General features: G+C 46.0%; 8 non-coding genes across 8 annotated transcripts; all 8 read left to right on the top strand.

The window, feature by feature from the left end:
- Nucleotides 1–758: 758 nt before the first annotated feature.
- Nucleotides 759–949, top strand: LOC130348832 (U2 spliceosomal RNA). The gene has a single exon (XR_008886312.1). It is a non-coding gene; the product is annotated as a U2 spliceosomal RNA (small nuclear RNA).
- A 2,084-nt stretch (nt 950–3,033) lies between these two features.
- LOC130348872 (U2 spliceosomal RNA) lies at nt 3,034–3,224 on the top strand. The gene has a single exon (XR_008886347.1). It is a non-coding gene; the product is annotated as a U2 spliceosomal RNA (small nuclear RNA).
- A 2,098-nt stretch (nt 3,225–5,322) lies between these two features.
- LOC130348871 (U2 spliceosomal RNA) lies at nt 5,323–5,513 on the top strand. The gene has a single exon (XR_008886346.1). It is a non-coding gene; the product is annotated as a U2 spliceosomal RNA (small nuclear RNA).
- A 2,077-nt stretch (nt 5,514–7,590) lies between these two features.
- On the top strand, nt 7,591–7,781 carry LOC130348870 (U2 spliceosomal RNA). Its single transcript, XR_008886345.1, has one exon. It is a non-coding gene; the product is annotated as a U2 spliceosomal RNA (small nuclear RNA).
- Nucleotides 7,782–9,884: 2,103 nt separating this feature from the next.
- LOC130348869 (U2 spliceosomal RNA) lies at nt 9,885–10,075 on the top strand. The gene has a single exon (XR_008886344.1). It is a non-coding gene; the product is annotated as a U2 spliceosomal RNA (small nuclear RNA).
- Nucleotides 10,076–12,161: 2,086 nt separating this feature from the next.
- On the top strand, nt 12,162–12,352 carry LOC130348867 (U2 spliceosomal RNA). Its single transcript, XR_008886343.1, has one exon. It is a non-coding gene; the product is annotated as a U2 spliceosomal RNA (small nuclear RNA).
- Nucleotides 12,353–14,433: 2,081 nt separating this feature from the next.
- LOC130348866 (U2 spliceosomal RNA) lies at nt 14,434–14,624 on the top strand. The gene has a single exon (XR_008886342.1). It is a non-coding gene; the product is annotated as a U2 spliceosomal RNA (small nuclear RNA).
- Nucleotides 14,625–16,705: 2,081 nt separating this feature from the next.
- On the top strand, nt 16,706–16,896 carry LOC130348865 (U2 spliceosomal RNA). The gene has a single exon (XR_008886341.1). It is a non-coding gene; the product is annotated as a U2 spliceosomal RNA (small nuclear RNA).
- Nucleotides 16,897–18,142: the final 1,246 nt, after the last annotated feature.

Genomic DNA, 18,142 nt, shown 5'->3' with positions numbered 1-18,142 from the left:
ATCACTAGGTGTAAACAACATCTCTCCTTTGCTGTGTATGTGACTATGGAGCTGTTTGGTGATGTCGTCTATTATGGCCTTCATAGAAGCAACAGGAGATTGTTGCATCCATCTAGAACCCTCAGAACTACAGTGCTATGATGTCACTCACTTCCACAGGCCTTGCAGAGTGTAAACAACAACAACCCAGCTTTGTTGTGTATGTAACCATAGGGATTTGTGATGTCACCTAGAACCTTCACAGCAGCGACAGCTTTATGAGGAGCATCAGCACTGCTCTGCCTGAGCAGAACCATCACCGCCATAGGTTGTCAAATAACCCGGGTTTAACCCACACAGGTAAGTCCAATGGGGTGCAGGCATGTCCTCTATGCTTACAGCTTCCCGTGGGTGTTGGTTTGATACCGTTTGGGGACAGCCAAGGAGGCATCTGCAGGCAACAAAGGTAGGTGTGTGCTTGTGTGTGTGTTTCCTATGCAGATCCTAAGCCCAGTGTCACATGCAAGTAGGAGGAGTAAGAAGGGTTCCTGGCAAATCCGGGTTATGGATTGCATTTAAAAAGGCCCCGTGGGAGTGCAATGGGCCCCTGTCTTGCTGCTTAGCAATAATGGTATGGGTTTAGGTTCTGCTGTGTGTACTGGTGGTTGACTGCCCCCCAGCCCAGAGTGTGCATGGAAAATTGTCTGGCAGCCTCCCTGACAGCAAGCAGTGATAGTGCCCATGAAGGGGACCTTGTTGGGCCCGCCCCTTTCACGGTTATCGCTTCTCGGCCTTTTGGCTAAGATCAAGTGTAGTATCTGTTCTTATCAGTTTAATATCTGATACGTCCCCTATCTGGGGACCATATATTAAATGGATTTTTGAGAACGGGAGCCGATTTCGAAGCTTGCTTCCGTCGCCCTATGCATTGACCCGATATGGCAGTATCTTCGGGTACAGTGCACCACCCCCTTACAGGGTTAAAAAGAAAGATTCCTACTTTCATTGCTACCTGCTTGCTGGCTAGCCAGCTAGCCAGCCCTGTGGGCCTTGCTGCTGCTGCTGCTGCAGCCAAAAAACAAAAGGTGGTGCTGCTGCTGCTTCTGCTTCTGCTTGTGTCTGGCCGCTGTTGGAGCGTCCAGGCACAGGACTTCTGCTGCTGCTGACTAAATGGCCTCCTTAATTGGATCATTTGAGTAGCCAGCACACCTGTGCAGGTAGGGCATGACATGATAGGCAGCTGCCTTGATAGCGGGTGGGTGCTGAATGTTCCTAATTGACAAAATAAGATTAATGCTTATGAAGAAATATAAAATCTCATCCCTTCCCCAATATCGCGCCACACCCCTACCCCTTAATTCCCTGGTTGAACTTGATGGACATATGTCTTTTTTCGACCGTACTAACTATGTAACTATGTAACATAACATGGGGGGGGGGGGTCTCCTGGCTGTTCACACAGGTGTGTCATTGCTGTACATTGACCATGCATTGCTTCTGTGGTATTGCAAAGGCAAAGACAAATGCTTCCAGCCATCCATTGCACTAATGGATTGGTCATCAGCTGGCTGTCTATGTCCCGCATCAATATAGACCAAAGTACAGAGGGTTAGGCTATGCTATTGTGCACCTACCTGATGCATCAGAAGGTGCGAGGCCCTTGCTAAATTCTGTGCACAGACTTTGAGATCTATGCTTTAGACTGTATCTAAACCTGCTCCAACATGGACTGACATTCTGGCCTACTTTCAGCCGATGCGACTTGTCTGTCGCTGAACAGTCGCTTTTTATGTATTCAGCACCTATGTATAATGTTGTAAAAATGCTCTAGAAGCTAAAGTCGCAGAAATGTCACACATATTTGGCCTGCAACTTTCTGTGCGACAAATTCAGACAGGAAAAATCAGTATAAATCCTTAGAAAATTATCCCCCAGTGTCTCCATCTGCTGGCGGTATTGAATAAGCATTGCTGCACTGATGGGGTATGCATTAGACGAAAAAAAAGAAGAAAAAGAAGAATAATACGCCCAGAAAAGAGGCGAAAAGGAGAAAAACGTAAAAAAACGTGAAAAAAAAGTAAGAGGAAGAGAAGGGAAAAAAAGGTGGAAATGGGTTTAAAAGTGATTTCGGCGGAGAAATATATATATATATATATATATATATATATATATATATATATACGCGCACACACACACATATATATAAACGTATTCTCCGTTGAGATATTGCAGCCGCTGCTGTGTCCAGGCCCAGGAGCCTTAGCACTGTGCTGTGATGTCACTCAATACCACTGACATCACTAGGTGTAAACAACATCTCTCCTTTGCTGTGTATGTGACTATGGAGCTGTTTGGTGATGTCGTCTATTATGGCCTTCATAGAAGCAACAGGAGATTGTTGCATCCATCTAGAACCCTCAGAACTACAGTGCTATGATGTCACTCACTTCCACAGGCCTTGCAGAGTGTAAACAACAACAACCCAGCTTTGTTGTGTATGTAACCATAGGGATTTGTGATGTCACCTAGAACCTTCACAGCAGCGACAGCTTTATGAGGAGCATCAGCACTGCTCTGCCTGAGCAGAACCATCACCGCCATAGGTTGTCAAATAACCCGGGTTTAACCCACACAGGTAAGTCCAATGGGGTGCAGGCATGTCCTCTATGCTTACAGCTTCCCGTGGGTGTTGGTTTGATACCGTTTGGGGACAGCCAAGGAGGCATCTGCAGGCAACAAAGGTAGGTGTGTGCTTGTGTGTGTGTTTCCTATGCAGATCCTAAGCCCAGTGTCACATGCAAGTAGGAGGAGTAAGAAGGGTTCCTGGCAAATCCGGGTTATGGATTGCATTTAAAAAGGCCCCGTGGGAGTGCAATGGGCCCCTGTCTTGCTGCTTAGCAATAATGGTATGGGTTTAGGTTCTGCTGTGTGTACTGGTGGTTGACTGCCCCCCAGCCCAGAGTGTGCATGGAAAATTGTCTGGCAGCCTCCCTGACAGCAAGCAGTGATAGTGCCCATGAAGGGGACCTTGTTGGGCCCGCCCCTTTCACGGTTATCGCTTCTCGGCCTTTTGGCTAAGATCAAGTGTAGTATCTGTTCTTATCAGTTTAATATCTGATACGTCCCCTATCTGGGGACCATATATTAAATGGATTTTTGAGAACGGGGGCCGATTTCGAAGCTTGCTTCCGTCGCCCTATGCATTGACCCGATATGGCAGTATCTTCGGGTACAGTGCACCACCCCCTTACAGGGTTAAAAAGAAAGATTCCTACTTTCATTGCTACCTGCTTGCTGGCTAGCCAGCTAGCCAGCCCTGTGGGCCTTGCTGCTGCTGCTGCTGCAGCCAAAAAACAAAAGGTGGTGCTGCTGCTGCTTCTGCTTCTGCTTGTGTCTGGCCGCTGTTGGAGCATCCAGGCACAGGACTTCTGCTGCTGCTGACTAAATGGCCTCCTTAATTGGATCATTTGAGTAGCCAGCACACCTGTGCAGGTAGGGCATGACATGATAGGCAGCTGCCTTGATAGCGGGTGGGTGCTGAATGTTCCTAATTGACAAAATAAGATTAATGCTTATGAAGAAATATAAAATCTCATCCCTTCCCCAATATCGCGCCACACCCCTACCCCTTAATTCCCTGGTTGAACTTGATGGACATATGTCTTTTTTCGACCGTACTAACTATGTAACTATGTAACATAACATGGGGGGGGGGGGTCTCCTGGCTGTTCACACAGGTGTGTCATTGCTGTACATTGACCATGCATTGCTTCTGTGGTATTGCAAAGGCAAAGACAAATGCTTCCAGCCATCCATTGCACTAATGGATTGGTCATCAGCTGGCTGTCTATGTCCCGCATCAATATAGACCAAAGTACAGAGGGTTAGGCTATGCTATTGTGCACCTACCTGATGCATCAGAAGGTGCGAGGCCCTTGCTAAATTCTGTGCACAGACTTTGAGATCTATGCTTTAGACTGTATCTAAACCTGCTCCAACATGGACTGACATTCTGGCCTACTTTCAGCCGATGCGACTTGTCTGTCGCTGAACAGTCGCTTTTTATGTATTCAGCACCTATGTATAATGTTGTAAAAATGCTCTAGAAGCTAAAGTCGCAGAAATGTCACACATATTTGGCCTGCAACTTTCTGTGCGACAAATTCAGACAGGAAAAATCAGTATAAATCCTTAGAAAATTATCCCCCAGTGTCTCCATCTGCTGGCGGTATTGAATAAGCATTGCTGCACTGATGGGGTATGCATTAGACGAAAAAAAAGAAGAAAAAGAAGAATAATACGCCCAGAAAAGAGGCGAAAAGGAGAAAAACGTAAAAAAACGTGAAAAAAAAGTAAGAGGAAGAGAAGGGAAAAAAAGGTGGAAATGGGTTTAAAAGTGATTTCGGCGGAGATATATATATATATATATATATATATATATATATATATATATATATATATATATATATACGCGCACACACACACATATATATAAACGTATTCTCCGTTGAGATATTGCAGCCGCTGCTGTGTCCAGGCCCAGGAGCCTTAGCACTGTGCTGTGATGTCACTCAATACCACTGACATCACTAGGTGTAAACAACATCTCTCCTTTGCTGTGTATGTGACTATGGAGCTGTTTGGTGATGTCGTCTATTACGGCCTTCATAGAAGCAACAGGAGATTGTTGCATCCATCTTGAACCCTCAGAACTACAGTGCTATGATGTCACTCACTTCCACAGGCCTTGCAGAGTGTAAACAACAACAACCCAGCTTTGTTGTGTATGTAACCATAGGGATTTGTGATGTCACCTAGAACCTTCACAGCAGCGACAGCTTTATGAGGAGCATCAGCACTGCTCTGCCTGAGCAGAACCATCACCGCCATAGGTTGTCAAATAACCCGGGTTTAACCCACACAGGTAAGTCCAATGGGGTGCAGGCATGTCCTCTATGCTTACAGCTTCCCGTGGGTGTTGGTTTGATACCGTTTGGGGACAGCCAAGGAGGCATCTGCAGGCAACAAAGGTAGGTGTGTGCTTGTGTGTGTGTTTCCTATGCAGATCCTAAGCCCAGTGTCACATGCAAGTAGGAGGAGTAAGAAGGGTTCCTGGCAAATCCGGGTTATGGATTGCATTTAAAAAGGCCCCGTGGGAGTGCAATGGGCCCCTGTCTTGCTGCTTAGCAATAATGGTATGGGTTTAGGTTCTGCTGTGTGTACTGGTGGTTGACTGCCCCCCAGCCCAGAGTGTGCATGGAAAATTGTCTGGCAGCCTCCCTGACAGCAAGCAGTGATAGTGCCCATGAAGGGGACCTTGTTGGGCCCGCCCCTTTCACGGTTATCGCTTCTCGGCCTTTTGGCTAAGATCAAGTGTAGTATCTGTTCTTATCAGTTTAATATCTGATACGTCCCCTATCTGGGGACCATATATTAAATGGATTTTTGAGAACGGGGGCCGATTTCGAAGCTTGCTTCCGTCGCCCTATGCATTGACCCGATATGGCAGTATCTTCGGGTACAGTGCACCACCCCCTTACAGGGTTAAAAAGAAAGATTCCTACTTTCATTGCTACCTGCTTGCTGGCTAGCCAGCTAGCCAGCCCTGTGGGCCTTGCTGCTGCTGCTGCTGCAGCCAAAAAACAAAAGGTGGTGCTGCTGCTGCTTCTGCTTCTGCTTGTGTCTGGCCGCTGTTGGAGCGTCCAGGCACAGGACTTCTGCTGCTGCTGACTAAATGGCCTCCTTAATTGGATCATTTGAGTAGCCAGCACACCTGTGCAGGTAGGGCATGACATGATAGGCAGCTGCCTTGATAGCGGGTGGGTGCTGAATGTTCCTAATTGACAAAATAAGATTAATGCTTATGAAGAAATATAAAATCTCATCCCTTCCCCAATATCGCGCCACACCCCTACCCCTTAATTCCCTGGTTGAACTTGATGGACATATGTCTTTTTTCGACCGTACTAACTATGTAACTATGTAACATAACATGGGGGGGGGGGGTCTCCTGGCTGTTCACACAGGTGTGTCATTGCTGTACATTGACCATGCATTGCTTCTGTGGTATTGCAAAGGCAAAGACAAATGCTTCCAGCCATCCATTGCACTAATGGATTGGTCATCAGCTGGCTGTCTATGTCCCGCATCAATATAGACCAAAGTACAGAGGGTTAGGCTATGCTATTGTGCACCTACCTGATGCATCAGAAGGTGCGAGGCCCTTGCTAAATTCTGTGCACAGACTTTGAGATCTATGCTTTAGACTGTATCTAAACCTGCTCCAACATGGACTGACATTCTGGCCTACTTTCAGCCGATGCGACTTGTCTGTCGCTGAACAGTCGCTTTTTATGTATTCAGCACCTATGTATAATGTTGTAAAAATGCTCTAGAAGCTAAAGTCGCAGAAATGTCACACATATTTGGCCTGCAACTTTCTGTGCGACAAATTCAGACAGGAAAAATCAGTATAAATCCTTAGAAAATTATCCCCCAGTGTCTCCATCTGCTGGCGGTATTGAATAAGCATTGCTGCACTGATGGGGTATGCATTAGACGAAAAAAAAGAAGAAAAAGAAGAATAATACGCCCAGAAAAGAGGCGAAAAGGAGAAAAACGTAAAAAAACGTGAAAAAAAAGTAAGAGGAAGAGAAGGGAAAAAAAGGTGGAAATGGGTTTAAAAGTGATTTCGGCGGAGAATATATATATATATATATATATATATATATATATATACGCGCACACACACACATATATATAAACGTATTCTCCGTTGAGATATTGCAGCCGCTGCTGTGTCCAGGCCCAGGAGCCTTAGCACTGTGCTGTGATGTCACTCAATACCACTGACATCACTAGGTGTAAGCAACATCTCTCCTTTGCTGTGTATGTGACTATGGAGCTGTTTGGTGATGTCGTCTATTATGGCCTTCATAGAAGCAACAGGAGATTGTTGCATCCATCTAGAACCCTCAGAACTACAGTGCTATGATGTCACTCACTTCCACAGGCCTTGCAGAGTGTAAACAACAACAACCCAGCTTTGTTGTGTATGTAACCATAGGGATTTGTGATGTCACCTAGAACCTTCACAGCAGCGACAGCTTTATGAGGAGCATCAGCACTGCTCTGCCTGAGCAGAACCATCACCGCCATAGGTTGTCAAATAACCCGGGTTTAACCCACACAGGTAAGTCCAATGGGGTGCAGGCATGTCCTCTATGCTTACAGCTTCCCGTGGGTGTTGGTTTGATACCGTTTGGGGACAGCCAAGGAGGCATCTGCAGGCAACAAAGGTAGGTGTGTGCTTGTGTGTGTGTTTCCTATGCAGATCCTAAGCCCAGTGTCACATGCAAGTAGGAGGAGTAAGAAGGGTTCCTGGCAAATCCGGGTTATGGATTGCATTTAAAAAGGCCCCGTGGGAGTGCAATGGGCCCCTGTCTTGCTGCTTAGCAATAATGGTATGGGTTTAGGTTCTGCTGTGTGTACTGGTGGTTGACTGCCCCCCAGCCCAGAGTGTGCATGGAAAATTGTCTGGCAGCCTCCCTGACAGCAAGCAGTGATAGTGCCCATGAAGGGGACCTTGTTGGGCCCGCCCCTTTCACGGTTATCGCTTCTCGGCCTTTTGGCTAAGATCAAGTGTAGTATCTGTTCTTATCAGTTTAATATCTGATACGTCCCCTATCTGGGGACCATATATTAAATGGATTTTTGAGAACGGGGGCCGATTTCGAAGCTTGCTTCCGTCGCCCTATGCATTGACCCGATATGGCAGTATCTTCGGGTACAGTGCACCACCCCCTTACAGGGTTAAAAAGAAAGATTCCTACTTTCATTGCTACCTGCTTGCTGGCTAGCCAGCTAGCCAGCCCTGTGGGCCTTGCTGCTGCTGCTGCTGCAGCCAAAAAACAAAAGGTGGTGCTGCTGCTGCTTCTGCTTCTGCTTGTGTCTGGCCGCTGTTGGAGCGTCCAGGCACAGGACTTCTGCTGCTGCTGACTAAATGGCCTCCTTAATTGGATCATTTGAGTAGCCAGCACACCTGTGCAGGTAGGGCATGACATGATAGGCAGCTGCCTTGATAGCGGGTGGGTGCTGAATGTTCCTAATTGACAAAATAAGATTAATGCTTATGAAGAAATATAAAATCTCATCCCTTCCCCAATATCGCGCCACACCCCTACCCCTTAATTCCCTGGTTGAACTTGATGGACATATGTCTTTTTTCGACCGTACTAACTATGTAACTATGTAACATAACATGGGGGGGGGGGGGTCTCCTGGCTGTTCACACAGGTGTGTCATTGCTGTACATTGACCATGCATTGCTTCTGTGGTATTGCAAAGGCAAAGACAAATGCTTCCAGCCATCCATTGCACTAATGGATTGGTCATCAGCTGGCTGTCTATGTCCCGCATCAATATAGACCAAAGTACAGAGGGTTAGGCTATGCTATTGTGCACCTACCTGATGCATCAGAAGGTGCGAGGCCCTTGCTAAATTCTGTGCACAGACTTTGAGATCTATGCATTAGACTGTATCTAAACCTGCTCCAACATGGACTGACATTCTGGCCTACTTTCAGCCGATGCGACTTGTCTGTCGCTGAACAGTCGCTTTTTATGTATTCAGCACCTATGTATAATGTTGTAAAAATGCTCTAGAAGCTAAAGTCGCAGAAATGTCACACATATTTGGCCTGCAACTTTCTGTGCGACAAATTCAGACAGGAAAAATCAGTATAAATCCTTAGAAAATTATCCCCCAGTGTCTCCATCTGCTGGCGGTATTGAATAAGCATTGCTGCACTGATGGGGTATGCATTAGACGAAAAAAAAGAAGAAAAAGAAGAATAATACGCCCAGAAAAGAGGCGAAAAGGAGAAAAACGTAAAAAAACGTGAAAAAAAAGTAAGAGGAAGAGAAGGGAAAAAAAGGTGGAAATGGGTTTAAAAGTGATTTCGGCGGAGAAATATATATATATATATATATATATATATATATATATATATATATATATATATATATATATACGCGCACACACACACATATATATAAACGTATTCTCCGTTGAGATATTGCAGCCGCTGCTGTGTCCAGGCCCAGGAGCCTTAGCACTGTGCTGTGATGTCACTCAATACCACTGACATCACTAGGTGTAAACAACATCTCTCCTTTGCTGTGTATGTGACTATGGAGCTGTTTGGTGATGTCGTCTATTATGGCCTTCATAGAAGCAACAGGAGATTGTTGCATCCATCTAGAACCCTCAGAACTACAGTGCTATGATGTCACTCACTTCCACAGGCCTTGCAGAGTGTAAACAACAACAACCCAGCTTTGTTGTGTATGTAACCATAGGGATTTGTGATGTCACCTAGAACCTTCACAGCAGCGACAGCTTTATGAGGAGCATCAGCACTGCTCTGCCTGAGCAGAACCATCACCGCCATAGGTTGTCAAATAACCCGGGTTTAACCCACACAGGTAAGTCCAATGGGGTGCAGGCATGTCCTCTATGCTTACAGCTTCCCGTGGGTGTTGGTTTGATACCGTTTGGGGACAGCCAAGGAGGCATCTGCAGGCAACAAAGGTAGGTGTGTGCTTGTGTGTGTGTTTCCTATGCAGATCCTAAGCCCAGTGTCACATGCAAGTAGGAGGAGTAAGAAGGGTTCCTGGCAAATCCGGGTTATGGATTGCATTTAAAAAGGCCCCGTGGGAGTGCAATGGGCCCCTGTCTTGCTGCTTAGCAATAATGGTATGGGTTTAGGTTCTGCTGTGTGTACTGGTGGTTGACTGCCCCCCAGCCCAGAGTGTGCATGGAAAATTGTCTGGCAGCCTCCCTGACAGCAAGCAGTGATAGTGCCCATGAAGGGGACCTTGTTGGGCCCGCCCCTTTCACGGTTATCGCTTCTCGGCCTTTTGGCTAAGATCAAGTGTAGTATCTGTTCTTATCAGTTTAATATCTGATACGTCCCCTATCTGGGGACCATATATTAAATGGATTTTTGAGAACGGGGGCCGATTTCGAAGCTTGCTTCCGTCGCCCTATGCATTGACCCGATATGGCAGTATCTTCGGGTACAGTGCACCACCCCCTTACAGGGTTAAAAAGAAAGATTCCTACTTTCATTGCTACCTGCTTGCTGGCTAGCCAGCTAGCCAGCCCTGTGGGCCTTGCTGCTGCTGCTGCTGCAGCCAAAAAACAAAAGGTGGTGCTGCTGCTGCTTCTGCTTCTGCTTGTGTCTGGCCGCTGTTGGAGCGTCCAGGCACAGGACTTCTGCTGCTGCTGACTAAATGGCCTCCTTAATTGGATCATTTGAGTAGCCAGCACACCTGTGCAGGTAGGGCATGACATGATAGGCAGCTGCCTTGATAGCGGGTGGGTGCTGAATGTTCCTAATTGACAAAATAAGATTAATGCTTATGAAGAAATATAAAATCTCATCCCTTCCCCAATATCGCGCCACACCCCTACCCCTTAATTCCCTGGTTGAACTTGATGGACATATGTCTTTTTTCGACCGTACTAACTATGTAACTATGTAACATAACATGGGGGGGGGGGGTCTCCTGGCTGTTCACACAGGTGTGTCATTGCTGTACATTGACCATGCATTGCTTCTGTGGTATTGCAAAGGCAAAGACAAATGCTTCCAGCCATCCATTGCACTAATGGATTGGTCATCAGCTGGCTGTCTATGTCCCGCATCAATATAGACCAAAGTACAGAGGGTTAGGCTATGCTATTGTGCACCTACCTGATGCATCAGAAGGTGCGAGGCCCTTGCTAAATTCTGTGCACAGACTTTGAGATCTATGCTTTAGACTGTATCTAAACCTGCTCCAACATGGACTGACATTCTGGCCTACTTTCAGCCGATGCGACTTGTCTGTCGCTGAACAGTCGCTTTTTATGTATTCAGCACCTATGTATAATGTTGTAAAAATGCTCTAGAAGCTAAAGTCGCAGAAATGTCACACATATTTGGCCTGCAACTTTCTGTGCGACAAATTCAGACAGGAAAAATCAGTATAAATCCTTAGAAAATTATCCCCCAGTGTCTCCATCTGCTGGCGGTATTGAATAAGCATTGCTGCACTGATGGGGTATGCATTAGACGAAAAAAAAGAAGAAAAAGAAGAATAATACGCCCAGAAAAGAGGCGAAAAGGAGAAAAACGTAAAAAAACGTGAAAAAAAAGTAAGAGGAAGAGAAGGGAAAAAAAGGTGGAAATGGGTTTAAAAGTGATTTCGGCGGAGAAATATATATATATATATATATATATATATATATATATATATATATACGCGCACACACACACATATATATAAACGTATTCTCCGTTGAGATATTGCAGCCGCTGCTGTGTCCAGGCCCAGGAGCCTTAGCACTGTGCTGTGATGTCACTCAATACCACTGACATCACTAGGTGTAAACAACATCTCTCCTTTGCTGTGTATGTGACTATGGAGCTGTTTGGTGATGTCGTCTATTATGGCCTTCATAGAAGCAACAGGAGATTGTTGCATCCATCTAGAACCCTCAGAACTACAGTGCTATGATGTCACTCACTTCCACAGGCCTTGCAGAGTGTAAACAACAACAACCCAGCTTTGTTGTGTATGTAACCATAGGGATTTGTGATGTCACCTAGAACCTTCACAGCAGCGACAGCTTTATGAGGAGCATCAGCACTGCTCTGCCTGAGCAGAACCATCACCGCCATAGGTTGTCAAATAACCCGGGTTTAACCCACACAGGTAAGTCCAATGGGGTGCAGGCATGTCCTCTATGCTTACAGCTTCCCGTGGGTGTTGGTTTGATACCGTTTGGGGACAGCCAAGGAGGCATCTGCAGGCAACAAAGGTAGGTGTGTGCTTGTGTGTGTGTTTCCTATGCAGATCCTAAGCCCAGTGTCACATGCAAGTAGGAGGAGTAAGAAGGGTTCCTGGCAAATCCGGGTTATGGATTGCATTTAAAAAGGCCCCGTGGGAGTGCAATGGGCCCCTGTCTTGCTGCTTAGCAATAATGGTATGGGTTTAGGTTCTGCTGTGTGTACTGGTGGTTGACTGCCCCCCAGCCCAGAGTGTGCATGGAAAATTGTCTGGCAGCCTCCCTGACAGCAAGCAGTGATAGTGCCCATGAAGGGGACCTTGTTGGGCCCGCCCCTTTCACGGTTATCGCTTCTCGGCCTTTTGGCTAAGATCAAGTGTAGTATCTGTTCTTATCAGTTTAATATCTGATACGTCCCCTATCTGGGGACCATATATTAAATGGATTTTTGAGAACGGGGGCCGATTTCGAAGCTTGCTTCCGTCGCCCTATGCATTGACCCGATATGGCAGTATCTTCGGGTACAGTGCACCACCCCCTTACAGGGTTAAAAAGAAAGATTCCTACTTTCATTGCTACCTGCTTGCTGGCTAGCCAGCTAGCCAGCCCTGTGGGCCTTGCTGCTGCTGCTGCTGCAGCCAAAAAACAAAAGGTGGTGCTGCTGCTGCTTCTGCTTCTGCTTGTGTCTGGCCGCTGTTGGAGCGTCCAGGCACAGGACTTCTGCTGCTGCTGACTAAATGGCCTCCTTAATTGGATCATTTGAGTAGCCAGCACACCTGTGCAGGTAGGGCATGACATGATAGGCAGCTGCCTTGATAGCGGGTGGGTGCTGAATGTTCCTAATTGACAAAATAAGATTAATGCTTATGAAGAAATATAAAATCTCATCCCTTCCCCAATATCGCGCCACACCCCTACCCCTTAATTCCCTGGTTGAACTTGATGGACATATGTCTTTTTTCGACCGTACTAACTATGTAACTATGTAACATAACATGGGGGGGGGGGTCTCCTGGCTGTTCACACAGGTGTGTCATTGCTGTACATTGACCATGCATTGCTTCTGTGGTATTGCAAAGGCAAAGACAAATGCTTCCAGCCATCCATTGCACTAATGGATTGGTCATCAGCTGGCTGTCTATGTCCCGCATCAATATAGACCAAAGTACAGAGGGTTAGGCTATGCTATTGTGCACCTACCTGATGCATCAGAAGGTGCGAGGCCCTTGCTAAATTCTGTGCACAGACTTTGAGATCTATGCTTTAGACTGTATCTAAACCTGCTCCAACATGGACTGACATTCTGGCCTACTTTCAGCCGATGCGACTTGTCTGTCGCTGAACAGTCGCTTTTTATGTATTCAGCACCTATGTATAATGTTGTAAAAATGCTCTAGAAGCTAAAGTCGCAGAAATGTCACACATATTTGGCCTGCAACTTTCTGTGCGACAAATTCAGACAGGAAAAATCTGTATAAATCCTTAGAAAATTATCCCCCAGTGTCTCCATCTGCTGGCGGTATTGAATAAGCATTGCTGCACTGATGGGGTATGCATTAGACGAAAAAAAAGAAGAAAAAGAAGAATAATACGCCCAGAAAAGAGGCGAAAAGGAGAAAAACGTAAAAAAACGTGAAAAAAAAGTAAGAGGAAGAGAAGGGAAAAAAAGGTGGAAATGGGTTTAAAAGTGATTTTGGCGGAGAAATATATATATATATATATATATATATATATATATATATATACGCGCACACACACACATATATATAAACGTATTCTCCGTTGAGATATTGCAGCCGCTGCTGTGTCCAGGCCCAGGAGCCTTAGCACTGTGCTGTGATGTCACTCAATACCACTGACATCACTAGGTGTAAACAACATCTCTCCTTTGCTGTGTATGTGACTATGGAGCTGTTTGGTGATGTCGTCTATTATGGCCTTCATAGAAGCAACAGGAGATTGTTGCATCCATCTAGAACCCTCAGAACTACAGTGCTATGATGTCACTCACTTCCACAGGCCTTGCAGAGTGTAAACAACAACAACCCAGCTTTGTTGTGTATGTAACCATAGGGATTTGTGATGTCACCTAGAACCTTCACAGCAGCGACAGCTTTATGAGGAGCATCAGCACTGCTCTGCCTGAGCAGAACCATCACCGCCATAGGTTGTCAAATAACCCGGGTTTAACCCACACAGGTAAGTCCAATGGGGTGCAGGCATGTCCTCTATGCTTACAGCTTCCCGTGGGTGTTGGTTTGATACCGTTTGGGGACAGCCAAGGAGGCATCTGCAGGCAACAAAGGTAGGTGTGTGCTTGTGTGTGTGTTTCCTATGCAGATCCTAAGCCCAGTGTCACATGCAAGTAGGAGGAGTAAGAAGGGTTCCTGGCAAATCCGGGTTATGGATTGCATTTAAAAAGGCCCCGTGGGAGTGCAATGGGCCCCTGTCTTGCTGCTTAGCAATAATGGTATGGGTTTAGGTTCTGCTGTGTGTACTGGTGGTTGACTGCCCCCCAGCCCAGAGTGTGCATGGAAAATTGTCTGGCAGCCTCCCTGACAGCAAGCAGTGATAGTGCCCATGAAGGGGACCTTGTTGGGCCCGCCCCTTTCACGGTTATCGCTTCTCGGCCTTTTGGCTAAGATCAAGTGTAGTATCTGTTCTTATCAGTTTAATATCTGATACGTCCCCTATCTGGGGACCATATATTAAATGGATTTTTGAGAACGGGGGCCGATTTCGAAGCTTGCTTCCGTCGCCCTATGCATTGACCCGATATGGCAGTATCTTCGGGTACAGTGCACCACCCCCTTACAGGGTTAAAAAGAAAGATTCCTACTTTCATTGCTACCTGCTTGCTGGCTAGCCAGCTAGCCAGCCCTGTGGGCCTTGCTGCTGCTGCTGCTGCAGCCAAAAAACAAAAGGTGGTGCTGCTGCTGCTTCTGCTTCTGCTTGTGTCTGGCCGCTGTTGGAGCGTCCAGGCACAGGACTTCTGCTGCTGCTGACTAAATGGCCTCCTTAATTGGATCATTTGAGTAGCCAGCACACCTGTGCAGGTAGGGCATGACATGATAGGCAGCTGCCTTGATAGCGGGTGGGTGCTGAATGTTCCTAATTGACAAAATAAGATTAATGCTTATGAAGAAATATAAAATCTCATCCCTTCCCCAATATCGCGCCACACCCCTACCCCTTAATTCCCTGGTTGAACTTGATGGACATATGTCTTTTTTCGACCGTACTAACTATGTAACTATGTAACATAACATGGGGGGGGGGGGGGGTCTCCTGGCTGTTCACACAGGTGTGTCATTGCTGTACATTGACCATGCATTGCTTCTGTGGTATTGCAAAGGCAAAGACAAATGCTTCCAGCCATCCATTGCACTAATGGATTGGTCATCAGCTGGCTGTCTATGTCCCGCATCAATATAGACCAAAGTACAGAGGGTTAGGCTATGCTATTGTGCACCTACCTGATGCATCAGAAGGTGCGAGGCCCTTGCTAAATTCTGTGCACAGACTTTGAGATCTATGCTTTAGACTGTATCTAAACCTGCTCCAACATGGACTGACATTCTGGCCTACTTTCAGCCGATGCGACTTGTCTGTCGCTGAACAGTCGCTTTTTATGTATTCAGCACCTATGTATAATGTTGTAAAAATGCTCTAGAAGCTAAAGTCGCAGAAATGTCACACATATTTGGCCTGCAACTTTCTGTGCGACAAATTCAGACAGGAAAAATCAGTATAAATCCTTAGAAAATTATCCCCCAGTGTCTCCATCTGCTGGCGGTATTGAATAAGCATTGCTGCACTGATGGGGTATGCATTAGACGAAAAAAAAGAAGAAAAAGAAGAATAATACGCCCAGAAAAGAGGCGAAAAGGAGAAAAACGTAAAAAAACGTGAAAAAAAAGTAAGAGGAAGAGAAGGGAAAAAAAGGTAGAAATGGGTTTAAAAGTGATTTCGGCGGAGAAATATATATATATATATATATATATATATATATATATACGCGCACACACACACATATATATAAACGTATTCTCCGTTGAGATATTGCAGCCGCTGCTGTGTCCAGGCCCAGGAGCCTTAGCACTGTGCTGTGATGTCACTCAATACCACTGACATCACTAGGTGTAAACAACATCTCTCCTTTGCTGTGTATGTGACTATGGAGCTGTTTGGTGATGTCGTCTATTATGGCCTTCATAGAAGCAACAGGAGATTGTTGCATCCATCTAGAACCCTCAGAACTACAGTGCTATGATGTCACTCACTTCCACAGGCCTTGCAGAGTGTAAACAACAACAACCCAGCTTTGTTGTGTATGTAACCATAGGGATTTGTGATGTCACCTAGAACCTTCACAGCAGCGACAGCTTTATGAGGAGCATCAGCACTGCTCTGCCTGAGCAGAACCATCACCGCCATAGGTTGTCAAATAACCCGGGTTTAACCCACACAGGTAAGTCCAATGGGGTGCAGGCATGTCCTCTATGCTTACAGCTTCCCGTGGGTGTTGGTTTGATACCGTTTGGGGACAGCCAAGGAGGCATCTGCAGGCAACAAAGGTAGGTGTGTGCTTGTGTGTGTGTTTCCTATGCAGATCCTAAGCCCAGTGTCACATGCAAGTAGGAGGAGTAAGAAGGGTTCCTGGCAAATCCGGGTTATGGATTGCATTTAAAAAGGCCCCGTGGGAGTGCAATGGGCCCCTGTCTTGCTGCTTAGCAATAATGGTATGGGTTTAGGTTCTGCTGTGTGTACTGGTGGTTGACTGCCCCCCAGCCCAGAGTGTGCATGGAAAATTGTCTGGCAGCCTCCCTGACAGCAAGCAGTGATAGTGCCCATGAAGGGGACCTTGTTGGGCCCGCCCCTTTCACGGTTATCGCTTCTCGGCCTTTTGGCTAAGATCAAGTGTAGTATCTGTTCTTATCAGTTTAATATCTGATACGTCCCCTATCTGGGGACCATATATTAAATGGATTTTTGAGAACGGGGGCCGATTTCGAAGCTTGCTTCCGTCGCCCTATGCATTGACCCGATATGGCAGTATCTTCGGGTACAGTGCACCACCCCCTTACAGGGTTAAAAAGAAAGATTCCTACTTTCATTGCTACCTGCTTGCTGGCTAGCCAGCTAGCCAGCCCTGTGGGCCTTGCTGCTGCTGCTGCTGCAGCCAAAAAACAAAAGGTGGTGCTGCTGCTGCTTCTGCTTCTGCTTGTGTCTGGCCGCTGTTGGAGCGTCCAGGCACAGGACTTCTGCTGCTGCTGCTGACTAAATGGCCTCCTTAATTGGATCATTTGAGTAGCCAGCACACCTGTGCAGGTAGGGCATGACATGATAGGCAGCTGCCTTGATAGCGGGTGGGTGCTGAATGTTCCTAATTGACAAAATAAGATTAATGCTTATGAAGAAATATAAAATCTCATCCCTTCCCCAATATCGCGCCACACCCCTACCCCTTAATTCCCTGGTTGAACTTGATGGACATATGTCTTTTTTCGACCGTACTAACTATGTAACTATGTAACATAACATGGGGGGGGGGGGTCTCCTGGCTGTTCACACAGGTGTGTCATTGCTGTACATTGACCATGCATTGCTTCTGTGGTATTGCAAAGGCAAAGACAAATGCTTCCAGCCATCCATTGCACTAATGGATTGGTCATCAGCTGGCTGTCTATGTCCCGCATCAATATAGACCAAAGTACAGAGGGTTAGGCTATGCTATTGTGCACCTACCTGATGCATCAGAAGGTGCGAGGCCCTTGCTAAATTCTGTGCACAGACTTTGAGATCTATGCTTTAGACTGTATCTAAACCTGCTCCAACATGGACTGACATTCTGGCCTACTTTCAGCCGATGCGACTTGTCTGTCGCTGAACAGTCGCTTTTTATGTATTCAGCACCTATGTATAATGTTGTAAAAATGCTCTAGAAGCTAAAGTCGCAGAAATGTCACACATATTTGGCCTGCAACTTTCTGTGCGACAAATTCAGACAGGAAAAATCAGTATAAATCCTTAGAAAATTATCCCCCAGTGTCTCCATCTGCTGGCGGTATTGAATAAGCATTGCTGCACTGATGGGGTATGCATTAGACGAAAAAAAAGAAGAAAAAGAAGAATAATACGCCCAGAAAAGAGGCGAAAAGGAGAAAAACGTAAAAAAACGTGAAAAAAAAGTAAGAGGAAGAGAAGGGAAAAAAAGGTGGAAATGGGTTTAAAAGTGATTTCGGCGGAGAAATATATATATATATATATATATATATATATATATATATATATATATATATATATATACGCGCACACACACACATA

The sequence above is a fragment of the Hyla sarda genome, unplaced genomic scaffold, assembly GCF_029499605.1.
Source record: "Hyla sarda isolate aHylSar1 unplaced genomic scaffold, aHylSar1.hap1 scaffold_888, whole genome shotgun sequence".
Classification (NCBI taxonomy): domain Eukaryota; kingdom Metazoa; phylum Chordata; class Amphibia; order Anura; family Hylidae; genus Hyla; species Hyla sarda.
The sequence above is the reverse complement of the archived record's forward strand: the minus strand, read 5'-3'. Positions and strand labels throughout refer to the sequence as shown.